The sequence below is a fragment of the Neolamprologus multifasciatus genome, chromosome 16 (genome assembly GCF_963576455.1).
Source record: "Neolamprologus multifasciatus chromosome 16, fNeoMul1.2, whole genome shotgun sequence".
Lineage (NCBI taxonomy): Eukaryota > Metazoa > Chordata > Actinopteri > Cichliformes > Cichlidae > Neolamprologus > Neolamprologus multifasciatus.
The window spans coordinates 30,478,230-30,490,948 of record NC_140454.1 but is presented as its reverse complement, the minus strand read 5'-3'; the positions used below and the strand labels follow the sequence as shown (position 1 = coordinate 30,490,948).

The following is a 12,719-nucleotide window of genomic DNA, read 5'->3' as shown; positions in this document are numbered from 1 at the left end:
TAAAACAGAGGAGGAAAAGAAAATTCAGCCACGTAAGAATCAATTAAAAACAATGTTTGTGTAATTATTGAGCTATTCCTCACAGGAACCATCCCTGAAGGTGAAACTGAGCACCATGGTGGTTCTCCACAGGGGTGGATCGTTACACAGGAAGAAGATTGGCGTCTGGTGATTGGTGAACAGCTTCAGTCATGCTCACAGAGCTGAAGAAAATTAAATAAAGGTACCGAAAACCCAGAGCATGAAAAGACTTGTGTGCACTGAGATGGCTTGTCTGAATCTTGTTGACCTTTTCCAAACACGAACAAGTTGCTGGCACTTTCGTGAAAGATCAGTGCACTCACTGCACTCACCAGCTGCTTAATCCTGGAGTAAGGCAAACTCAGGTGGTATTATTTCTAACAATCAGTGTGCCTTTAATAATCACGCTTTGTTCATTGTTCTTTCAGCGAGCTTCCATCTTCCAAGCACGACAGCTTACGGGATGAAATTTTCCAATGGAAAAAAGGTGCAACGTTTCTTGACTTTTCTTCTCAAACGAATTATTATCTTTTTGCAAAATTGCAAAAGGCACAAAACACATTGCAAACATCGGTATTAACACAAAGTCCCCATTTCCCGCGGTTAGAAAGAAGAAAATGCAAAACTCACTTCACACCTGACAAAATATCAACTTGAACTGAATTTGATCAAAATGTCATGTGTGTTTAAATTACAATTATTTAAAATAGTAGCAATAATGTAAAAGAATACAACACAATAGAAAAATGCAACTTGTTCTTTGCCATATCTGACTGCACTTTCTTTCATTGCACTTTGATCACAGAACCCGTCAAACACTTAGCCGCTCTAATATTGAGAACATGGTGGGTAAACTGGCCCGAAGCACGTCTAATTTATCAACTTTATCTGGTCGCCACTGTTTTTGAATAATTATGCTAATTGGGCTGAGAGTGTGTTTTGTAAATGTATTCGTAATTTACCTTCTCCCAGAGGGGAATATGCATGCACAAGGTCAGGGTACCATCTAAAAATACATACACATTGCAACATATAAGATCACTGATTAATTCTACGCATGGAAACCTAGGGTAAACCGTGCCCCAGGCATTAATGTGCTTTGGAAAGGAGATATAAAGACAGCAATGGTTGGTTACTGTAAATAAAGCGTGAACCAAAGCCAGCTTTTCAGGAGAACAAACGGAAATCAACTTCTGGTTTGTGGCTGCTTCACTGCCTCGGGGACTGGGCAGCTTTGACCTATAAATAACAAAAATATGAAGATGATTTTTTTCTACTAAAGGCGACTCTGATGTGGATCTTTAAACAGTATGCAAATAGTTTTCACCAGGAACAACACCAAAAGAAGATAAGAGTGTTTATGAGATAGACTGGAATCTTACTTAAAATGCGGCTGAAGGAATTTTACAGGACGAGCAGTCAAATCTTCAGCAGTTTCACCAAATTTCTCCATATTAAAGGAAAGTTGAATCATACAGCTCCAGCACAACTTTCTTCCAGAAGGATTTTGCCTGAGATCTTGTGATATGACCTAAAAAGAACCACTGAATCAAGACATCCCAAAAATACTGATGAAGAGAATGAAGGAATGGTCCAAATTACCATCTCATTGTTGTGCAAGTCTCGTAAAGAGGTTCTCTGAGTTGACTTCTGCAATTTCAGTTTAGTGTGATGAAAATAATCAGTAATTCCATAAATATATATGAAAACTGGTTTATCCACCATGCTCTCAGCCACTGGTTTGTGAGGACACTTTATAAACCTAAAGCGTTTGTGCTCATCGCTTTGTTTTGGAATCAAATATGATGAAAGACAAGACAGCCAATGAGAATATCATAGATACTCTTATTTTCTGACTAATTTTCAGCAGAAATTACTCGAGCCCACCAATATAGGATTTTTAGACCTATAACGATATTTGGTGATTTAAAAATCTAATTTTCCGATATTTCAGCATTTTTCCTAACACTTTTTATGTGCAGTTAATTATTTATGAGCTTACGCTCCAGCTGACTCCACTCTGACCAACTAGTTGTTGCGTTTGTGGCTACTACACAATGTCAACACTTCATGGCTGAAGGGTGTTTCTCCCATCAATTCTTTACCTTTACATTTTGCATTTACCAACTCTTCTAAAAGCTGATAAATATTCAAACATCTAATATAATATCAGCCTGTGGATCTAAAATTTACTAAAGGAACACGGTGTAAGTATTTTGGCAACCAAAGAATTTGCCTCCTGCTGGCCAGGAGAAAGAATGCAGGTTCATTTTTCAGACCCAGTAGTAGTGATGTGCGGATCGATACTGAAATATCGATTTCTCCGATACCAGTCATTTATGTTCTAGAATTGATTCTCACATTAAAATATCGATATTTGAGTAATTTAGGGTAAATTTGTAGTTTAACATTAACAGAGTGGAAAGAAACTATATTATTTGGATTGTCTACATTGGAAGGAACTACTTCCTCTTCCGCCTTTCATAGTCACGTGCAAAATACGGCTGTATAAATATATGACACAACAATGGCTGAGCGTAAATGGAGTCATGTGCAGATGTATTTTACATCCACAAACAGCCGAGACGTGGTTTGCAATACATGTGACAAGAAAGTTAGGTGTTGTGGCAACACAACTAACCTTGTCAAACACCTCAGAGTAAATCATATCACAGAATATAATGAGTGTATGTTGAGGCGAACTGAAGAGGAGGACAGGGACAAGTGCTGCTAGGGCGAGACAGACGTCTCTCACGGAGTCCTTTAGTGCTGCAGGCAGGCAAGGTGTTTTGTTTTTGTACAAAGTATCGGTATCAGATCAGTATCGTCGATACCACCCTGAATTTTACTTGGTATCGAATCGGAAAGGAAATCAGTAGTATCGCACATCACTACCCAGTAGCTATGCAGATCATTTATGGTATTTATGGGTTTATTTATCACTATTCATGTTTCTATTTCACGTATCATCCCTATGTTCTTTTCCTTTGTGCTAGAAAGTCGTGGCTGTTCGTCATGACTGGCATGCACACGTTTGGTAACTGGAAACGTTTACACGGCGCGAGTGTGATTTAAGGCGTCTGTCTGATCAACTGCCGGTCTCTCCACTCTATACTCCCGTCTTATCCAATGAATGCTGGGATAGACTAGCAGAACTCAGAACAGCAGTTAAGAAAATGGGAGTATCATTTTCCTTGAGGAATGTTCTTTTTTCAAAAGGATATCAGGGAATTGTTAATTGTGAACCAAGTGAGGAAAGTGCTGGGTTTCATAGCGCCGTTTCAAACCCTGCATCCTCCACAGCTGGCGGCCCTTGAGAATTCTTAAAAAAAAAAAAAAAAAAAAAAATCTACTTTTCAGCAAGTCATCAAAATGTGCTGACTAAAAGAACAACCACTTTTCTGTTTTTTTTATGTAATAGTATAACTGGTGTTTCCTTTGTTTCCTGAATTGGAGATGTGCCTCTCATTCCTCAACCTGACCGCTCACCATTGATCATTTATTATGCTCGGTGCCTGCCGGAGCCATCGATTGAGAGGGAGGAAATAAAATAAGACTTGTGGAAGTGAGGTATGGTCCTCAGTGAGCGTGAGAGCAAAGGTGCCTGATGAAATTTCACACTCGGTTCTTATTCTCCGCTCATAGTTGACGAGCCTGTAGATGTTCAGCGTTAAAGGCACAAAGCGTGACACACGACAATTCATAAGGTTTGCATGTGGCAGCCTGTGAATATAAACACATGAGTGCTTATGCTTTTTTGTGTGTGTGAATGACTAATTCTCAAACTCCAGTGAACTAGAACCTCTTTATTCTTTACTGTCGAGCAGCAGTGGTATGGCCCAGAATCTAATCACTCTAATGTCTGTGGCAGCCCTAAATCACACTCTGTGGCAGGAGTGTGACGCCTGATCTGTCCTTCAGAAGGGAAGCCTTTCATGACTCCTTCCATATTGTAATTATTCCAACTGAATATGAGCTATTGCACTTATTGGCTGGGGTAAGGCACCGGCTGCCTCTGCTTTCATTGGCTGGCTGGACACCTCTCTGCCACCTGCCATTGGCTGCCTGGAGGAGAGTGGGAGGGGAGCTCACCCCATCCTCCCCCTGTGGCAGAGCTTGTAAATGTAAAGACTCTTTCTCTGTCTATTATCTGAGTGACTCGGGCTTTTGGAGTCTGCCTCCGAGCGCGTGTGTGTTTGTGTGTGTGTGTATGTTGGAAGGAGAAAAGAGATAAAGAGAGAGAGAGAAAGGGAGGGAGAGGCAAGCGGCGTTTATTCTCCCCCCTTTAGCCTCCCCGTCTCCCTGCTCCCTGTCACTCCATCCTTCCTCCCCTCTCCTGGACCACCCTCCAGCCCCGCTTCGAGCCGGACCGAGACCCCCTACCACCCAGACCACCCCGGGACCCTTTGACTCTCCTCACTTCTCCGTCCCACCAGCCAAAACCTCTGAGCAGGTAAGAGTCTGCTTTTCTCAGTCTGCACTGAGCTGGAAAAAGTACTTGCTGCTCTCTCCTCTTCTTCTTTTTCTTCTTCACTCACCTAACGCACCTCTAAAACTGCCGCTCTTTTCTGTTCTCTTCTCACCTGTTTCTGTCTTCTTTGCCTTATCTATACGCATATTACAAGTTTTCCCTGCAGCACTTCTTTCCCCTCAGAAAAGTGACACGGAGATGCTATCAGTGAGGTCACCATATTTTTGTTCTTGCACTGATATTCTGCTTTGATATCAACTTCCTCCTCCTTCTCTACCCTGCAATCGCTGCATCTCCTCCCCTTTTGTCTTTTGCAATCTCATACCCTCCAGCTTTAACCACGTGCAAATTCACTGAGAAGTCTTTTCTTTTTTTTCTTTTATTTTGAAGTCTGCCCCTGAGCACAAATTGACAAGGACACCATGCTGTATTTTGGTAGCGGAAAAGGGATCTCTAATTGATTTCTGAAAAGTGTTTATGTTAGTTGGTGATGGCTATTTATAGCTGCTGACGTGCAAGGCACACATGCTTTCGCTAGGCCACTTCCTAGCAGAACACGGGTCCGTCCGCTGGCTCCAGAACACATGACATTGCACAAAGTGTAATGACTTTACAAGGCAGCGACTTGCTTGATTGAATCAAGCAATCTTTCCACCCAGAGAAGTCCAATATTAACATGGCCCATAAAGCATTCCTGGCAACAGCAGAGGAGGAGAAAAAACTGCTTAGTTCTTGAGCCGCACATCCTGTACTTCACCAGGGGAAGTGGAGTGTGTATATGTCTGTGTGTGTGTGTGTATTTGTGACTGAGACAGAGATACAGCTAAAGTGCTTTAGACATCAATACTGCCAGCCAAGAGATTTTAAAGCCACTCAATCATTTCTGAAAATTGGACCTTAAAACAACATCAGCTGCTGCTTCCCATGTGGGGTTTTGAGGGTGGTTTTTGAGGCGCAGGTAGAATGCATAATACTAATTTAACTTGTGTTTTCACTCCACCGGAAAACCTCCTCTTATATGCAGAGTTACAGGTGTGAAGAGCTGAAGCGATTTTTATTATCAATCTCTCTGCTAAATGCAACACTGCAATTAAAAATGCCCGTGTCTTACACACCACTTTCACCTTTGCTTAGTTTATTTAGATGTTCACATTTTCCTATGTGAGAAGTTAAAAACACCATCATTTCATGCATATTCACATTATATTATTATATTTCCATAATGCAATCATAATAAGCCTGCCTGTGACTTTTAACTTAAAAAGAACTCATTGTGTCTTGCAGACGGTTTGACCTTTCTCTCTGTGATAATCATTTTCTAATTTAGACAAAAAGAGCATCTGTGACAAAGCCTTCTGGGGGCGTCAGTTGTCCCAATAGGGCCGCCTCAGGGGAGAGCAGCATCGTTAGTGACAAACAAGAACAGAAAGAAAACACAGAAACACAGAAACCGTGAGCAGTACTTTGATTTGGCATCTTTACGGTGTTTTTGACTACAAATATGCCAGTGTAGAGAGGATTTATGATGCTGCCGACTGCATGCTCATACTCATTTCTTCAAGTGTCAGGCTGTTAGTTTATTAGGAAGTGTAAATTAAGAATGAAGGAACGTGCTGGTGTTTGTTTGCACCAGTGCACAGCAGAAGCTCAGCTGGCTGTGGCCAAGACGCTGACTCTCTTCTGTCTTTCATTAATCCAAACAATTATTTTTTATTCAGTAATGAAATCTTAGGCTTAATAATGTTGTAGAGCTACTGTGGTGAAGGTTCTAATCAAAAAGTTCAATCTTGATTAACTCAATTAGTCCTTAACTTGATAAACATCCATTTATTAAACTTAAAATGTGCCTTTTATATGAGGACATTCCTAAAGACATTATGGGGGCAAAAAAATGCTATGGTGGGGGTGGGGACATGGTCATCCAGTACCGAGTTGGGACCAGGCTAGCGGGTGCTTTTGACCTTGCTAGGGCAAACTGCTGCCCCACATCCTCTACTGTGGGACATCTCCAGGTGGCAATGACAGAGGCAATTATGGGCTCAGGTAGCAGCAGATTCATGCGCCTGAGGATACCTGAACCATACCAAAAGGCCACGCTGACAATCAACCAATACCTCAGTTGAGCACCATAAAGTGGAGTTGATGGCAGACCCTTGCAGGTGCAGACGCTACCTGACGTCTGTTAGATGAATCCCATTGACGAAAGCTTCTCTTTTATATCAAGATAAAGACAATTCTAAGTGAGTTTGGGGATTTAGAGAGGCTTAAAAAACAGACCTCTGTAAAGGAAAGGGGTGCAAAACCAGCAAAAGAGTATAGCAGCAAAAAAAAAAGTGATTTATTGTTTTCCAAATCATTGACAGACAATTAAATGAAAGACACAAGAGGATGCAAGGGACAGGGTGACAGGGAGGCTGTGGTTACTGCTCAAGGGAGCATCTGAAAAAAAGACGACCTAAACGGAAATAAAAGATGTAGGTCTGACCAGTAAACGCCATCATTGTGAATGCACCGTTTTCATCAAATAGTCAGCTGCATTTAGTGAATCGCAACTTATATTCATGAATTCAGACAGTAATTCTACTGTAAGTAAAAAACATACACCTCAAAGCAAACCTAAAAGGACTATAGGTGCATGAAATAAAAGTGGCCTTGTTTTCCTTCTTATGGACGCAACTCTCTCATGAGCCCAGGAGCTCCCGTGCAGCTATATTTAATGCACTTACTGCGCTCTTGCACCGTAAGCTCTCATAAGAATGCATATGCAACATCCCTTGAAGAATGAGATATTTATGAACCCCTGTGATGTGTTTGCACACGCCTGCTTGCGCACTTGCGTGGCTTTATAAGCCACCACTTTATGCTTAAGCTGAGCTGCGTGTATTTAATGCAGACAACGAGTGCTGCTCACCGTGTCACCGCAGTTTTACACCTTCACTTCACAGAATGCCACAGCTGTCAGTTTAGGGCACTAGGTGTTTGTGGACGTTTGATTTGAGCAAAACACACAAATGAAGTGCTGAAAGAGCAGCAAATGAAATGTGAACAGGCAGGAATTGTTTTTACAAAATAAAGACTGATTAAAGCTGAGCAGAGATCTATTAAAGGGGTGCAAAATGTGTTAATAGAGCTTGTTCATTTCCCCTAATTTTCCAAATCTAATAACTGCACTGGAAAAAGATGCATCACATGTATCCAGTACTTCCTCCTATGTAAAGCCAATGCAATGCAAGCAGCTGGCCCTTTGTGGCTTGGCCCTTTTGAGCCATTCCGGATCTCCCACTGGCCTGGCCCAGTGCACAGTGTGGTGGGAGCTGCCTGTGTGGGGACTGGCTCAGTGTGAAAAAGACCTGTGACACTCACTGGATGCTGTCATGCAGTAAAGGAGAGCAAACGGACACGGACAAAAGGCCTGACAAAGACTTCCTGTCTTTACACTGTGGAGTTCTTCCCTTTGAGCTAATAAATGATAAACTAACTGAGGACTAGTGTATATATTTCCATAATAAAGATTGATTACAGCATATGAATAACATGGAAAGTCATTTTTACTTCATATTTGCTTTTCAAGTGGCATTTCACCCCCACCTCTCAAACCCTGAATCCTCCCTTTTTGTGGATGTGATTTAACACCATAAAATGACAGCCTTAAGGATTAAAATGTGTACACATGTGGCATGTTGTTTACATTCAATCACCTAATAGCATAAGATTAAGGTCTTGTTCTGTAAACTACACTTTCAGGATAAATCCACACTATAAAAAAAATCAACAAAAACAGAAAAATCCTCAGGGTTCTTGTTTGTTCATTTGGTTTTTTAATGAAGCGTTCCGTAAATAATAAATTCAATGCGTAGGTAAATTTAAAAAAACTGGGAAAAAATCCTTTAAAAAACAAATAATCCAGAAAATTCCTAGAAAATCGTAGAATTTCTTCTAGCAGTAGAGGGAACCTAGGTGTTTGTGGAGTGATGACAAAAATAAAATGAAATAAAATAAAAATATAAAAAAGCTGCAGGTATAACGCCATGTCCATACTCTGCAAATAATATTTGGCATACATATAAATACAAGTGTGTCTTTAAATTTTTCTCTTGCCAACACAAACCTGGTGTGTACGTTTGGACTGAAGCCAAAGTGGTTTAGTTCTCCTAAATCAACTGTCAAACTGGCACATATACCAAATCAGATAACCTACAATAAAAAAAAGCCTAAAGCTGCTTATCTATGGCAACAATGATCATGATATTTAACAGGAGTGCTCATTAACTTTAAGAACACACTGCATTTACTGTATATATTCATTTAACAATGGATTTCCTGGAACCATGATTTCCTGCAACTGTGACTAAACCGTCAATCAATTAATGCAGACTTAACTGAGCCTGACGCAGGCTGGTGGGAGTGATTTTGGACTTTTAGGAATGAGTACTGTTGTATAAGGAATGGTGGTGTCGGTTTTATAGAACACACAAGGATATTATCATGAAACAATTTGTGGCAGCTATTTCAATTATCTTGTTTTCATAATTGGAGGAACCCAAAATTTAATTTGAAAAAAGGTTAATTTTTCATGTCAAACCAACTGACTCCAAGTACAGCAGACGAGGTTCATTTGGTTTGAGCAACAGTAATGAAAATGAAATTAAAATGTGCTTCACTACTAGTCACACTATTAGACAAACCAACCCAATCATCTGGTCACCTGTGTTGCATGCTTACAGGGAAAAAAAAACGACATTTTGTAATAAACAACTAATGATCTTGGTGTCACAAACATTTAAAGCCACTGTGCATCAATGCCACTCACATGAGCAGGACAGAAAATTTTAAAACCATTTTCCATACTGTATTATTAACCAATACACCTTTAATTTGGGGTGTACATGCCATAATTATAAGGTGTTGCAAAAACTCTGTGATACTTAGTGAAGCTGCTAGATGGCTAACCTTAGCTAGCTTGCTTCCTTGCCAACATTACCGTTAGCAAAATACTGAAATCAGTTCTTTGTTGATATCAGTGATTAGTGGAATACATTTCTAAGCTACCATTCATCACTGTTGATGATGTTGGGAGCAAAAAACAGCGACTGAGGCAGTCAGAACTTAACAGGCTCTTTGAGGCAGCTGTGCTTAGGCATGCCATATTTTTTTAAGATACATTACAGTGCTTTCAGACATCAGACAACTAAAAATTAGTAAAACAACTTCAACCACATTAAAAAGACCCTTGCAGTTAATTCAAATTAGCAGTTGGTCAGATGCTATTAGGCATAGCCATACCAAAACATGAAAGTATATATATTTTTTCATTCTAGCTCAAGTGGTTGAGAGCATCAAGCCTTACAGCAACCAATGGGCATTTAGAGAAATTATACCCTGGGTAGTTGATAAAACACTTGCATAGGAAACTGTGCAAACAAACCAGTGGGCACTCCTGAGGCCACCGTCTGTTTTTTTACATTTCACTCCTGCCTTTAGACCAGTTGATTTGTAAGCATTTCTCTGTCACTGAGCTGGGCCATAAACCTAAACAATCTATCAGGTGTCATAATTCAAAGCAATGGATGGGTGTGAGGCACTGCTGAAATTGAACATGGCATCTCTTAAAAGTTGAAGCTATTGGAGAGAATTATGATCTGTGAAACCCGAGGGCCGTTCTGTCTCCGCGCAAAAGCCACTGGCTGATGTAATTTAAGCTAGCGAAGGTTTTTGAGATCAATCAGGGAGGATGGAGAGTAGGGAGGGGGCGAAATGGAAGAGGCTGCTGAGGGTTAAGAAGCAAAAGGTGAGGCAGGAACAGAGCTTTAGCCTTCCCCGCTGCTTTCCTTGCATCGCTATGGGTGGTGAAGTATGGTCATAAATAGGCAGCCCCTCTGCCCCGTGTACTATTTTTATACTCGCTAATACAGGCAGTGGTGAAGTGACAAGAAAATATTATTGTTGGCTTGGAGTAAAGCGAACTGTAGTGATTAAAGAGCTATGCACAAACCCAGGGTGGAGGGTTGTGTCAGAATTAGCCTTGTGCTCCTCTGTTTTTAGTTTTTTTAAAAAATTAGATTAGAGCTCCACTGTGTTCATTTATTACTGTGTCTGACATGTGTTGAAAGGTCCATTTTATGCTTTGAATACGAGTGCAGTTACTCATTACTTTTCTATTTAAAAGAACAAGCACTTCTATGCAGATTTATTGTTGTCTCAGTTAAAACAACAGCAAATCTGTGACAGCTTCAAATGAATTAAATATTCCAATTGCTCATGGGAACACTGATATTAAGGTTTCTCACGGGAAATTTAAAAAAGTGACCTGGAAAAAACAAGCACAATGGAATATAAGATTGATAGAGTTTGAGTAGTGCTAAAGAAGAAATTGAGTGTCCAATTTTCCTGTAATTCCATCCATGTCATACCAATATCAGCTGCTCTCACCATTTCAACATCGACAGTTTACACCTGCTGATGCAGTCACATACTGTGACCCAGATTGTGACAGAGGAACACTGTGCATACCTTATTGGTGTCTCTCACATGTAACAATCAATTATTCAGAGGACTTTTTTAAATCCACACACCCACCCACTGACTCAGAATTTCCAACCACTCCTTCCCCACCCTCCAGAGAATCATCCGCCTCATGACAACAGCCCAAAACCGGTGCTATTAATTTTATTTTTGGCGTTTGACCTTAAAATTTACCTCACTGCTCTATGGTATGCACCTAGGTCATTGTGTGTGAATTTAATTAAGCTAGAATTGCAGTCTTTTTACCCAACTCTATAATAAATTAGTGTGCAGACTCTAAGATCTTAAATTTTTCAAAACCCCTCTACAATTAACAGTTTTACAGCTTTTCAAATCAGTCACATTTTATCCACTTTTGACAAAGAAAACTCTTCCTACAAGTCGCACTATGCCAGCTGGAATAGAATCCAGCCCTTCAGGCACCAATAAGTAAGATAGGCAGTTAAGAATATGGATGGATGGAAATAAATAATCAATGGTTGTTTAAAAAGTTTGCGTAACCCCAACCCCTCACTGTTCTTCTGAATGAGCAGCTGGCTTGCAGTCTGCCGTTTCTTGCTTCATCCAAGTCTGAAATGTGTCAGAAACAAGCAAGAGACTAAACATTCTGTTGTTTGCTATAAGAAACAACATAATCAGTATTATGCACACACACACATCATATATATAATATACATTTTTTTTTTTATCCCTGCAACATAAAAATATGTTGTATATAATTTAGCGTTTTTAAAGATACTTTTCCAAAAGGCAAGAAACTGATTATGAAACAGTGACCAGGGTTTTAATAGTTTTGCAATTTTCATTAGTTTTTATTTTTATTTAATTTTGACTTCAGATTTTCAATTTTATCAGTTTTAATTAGTTTTTACCAATTGTTTGCTAGTTTAGTTTAGTTTTTATTTTTTGAAAATCCTTAGTTTCAGTTTAGTTTTGATTAGTTTCAGTTATAGTTTTAGTTGTGTTTGCAATAATTAAGTGTAACAAAATCCCAGTTTCATCATATCAGTCATTCTCTTCTGCTTATCCTTGGGTATGTTGCTATTCCAGCTACCATACTGCACCCTGGACAGGTCGCCTGTCTGTCGCAGGGCTAACACGCAGAGACAGACAACTCACATTCCCACCTATGGGTTCTTTAAATAAATAAATAAAGGCAGATGAACAACCATTGATACCAGGCAACTATAAAATGTATATCTTGGCCCCAATGAGACTATTAACTCTTGCAGCACCGGGTGTTCGTAATTTTGGTTCAAGTGAATTGATAAACTTTTTGAAGGTAATTGACTCACACAGTTGTGTAGATATCCCCGTCCTGTTGTCTCGGGATGCATCACGCTGCCTTGCCTGGGGTTAGCTTCTGTTTTCTGGGGATGAGGGTTGAGTGTGCTCCCTTACCTTCTCAAGGTAAGCTAGGTTAGCCTTCTTGTGCGAGCTTTTCAAGTGCACTTTAAGGTTTGTGGGATTTTTTTCCCTTTAGAAACGTCCCTCATAATTTGTCTGTTTCCACTACAAGACACTTGCTTTATCCAAAACACAGTCATATTCAAAGTAATCCCAAATTGGACTCTGGCTCCAGACTTTTCCTGACATGATTCTGCGCGTGGACGGAGCAGCAACACAGACGACTCGACTAACGTGCTGCCACCTGCTGGCATAATGAGACACAGCAAGAAAAAAATCTGTAAACTAAACTTCATTT

General features: G+C 40.1%; 1 protein-coding gene across 8 annotated transcripts in view; it reads left to right on the top strand.

Moving 5' to 3' along the window:
- The first annotated feature begins 4,145 nt into the window (after positions 1–4,145).
- pcbp3 (poly(rC) binding protein 3) overlaps positions 4,146–12,719 on the top strand; it is an 86,645-nt gene continuing 78,071 nt past the window's right edge. For 5 of the 8 annotated variants that reach the window (XM_085136570.1, XM_085136569.1, XM_085136568.1 and 2 more), the window contains exon 1: positions 4,147–4,474. The gene's annotated coding sequence lies outside the window, so the exon portion shown is untranslated. Of the gene's footprint in view, positions 4,475–12,719 lie in introns of all 8 variants that reach the window. The other 3 variants (XM_085136567.1, XM_085136565.1, XM_085136566.1) reach the window with 2 other exon arrangements.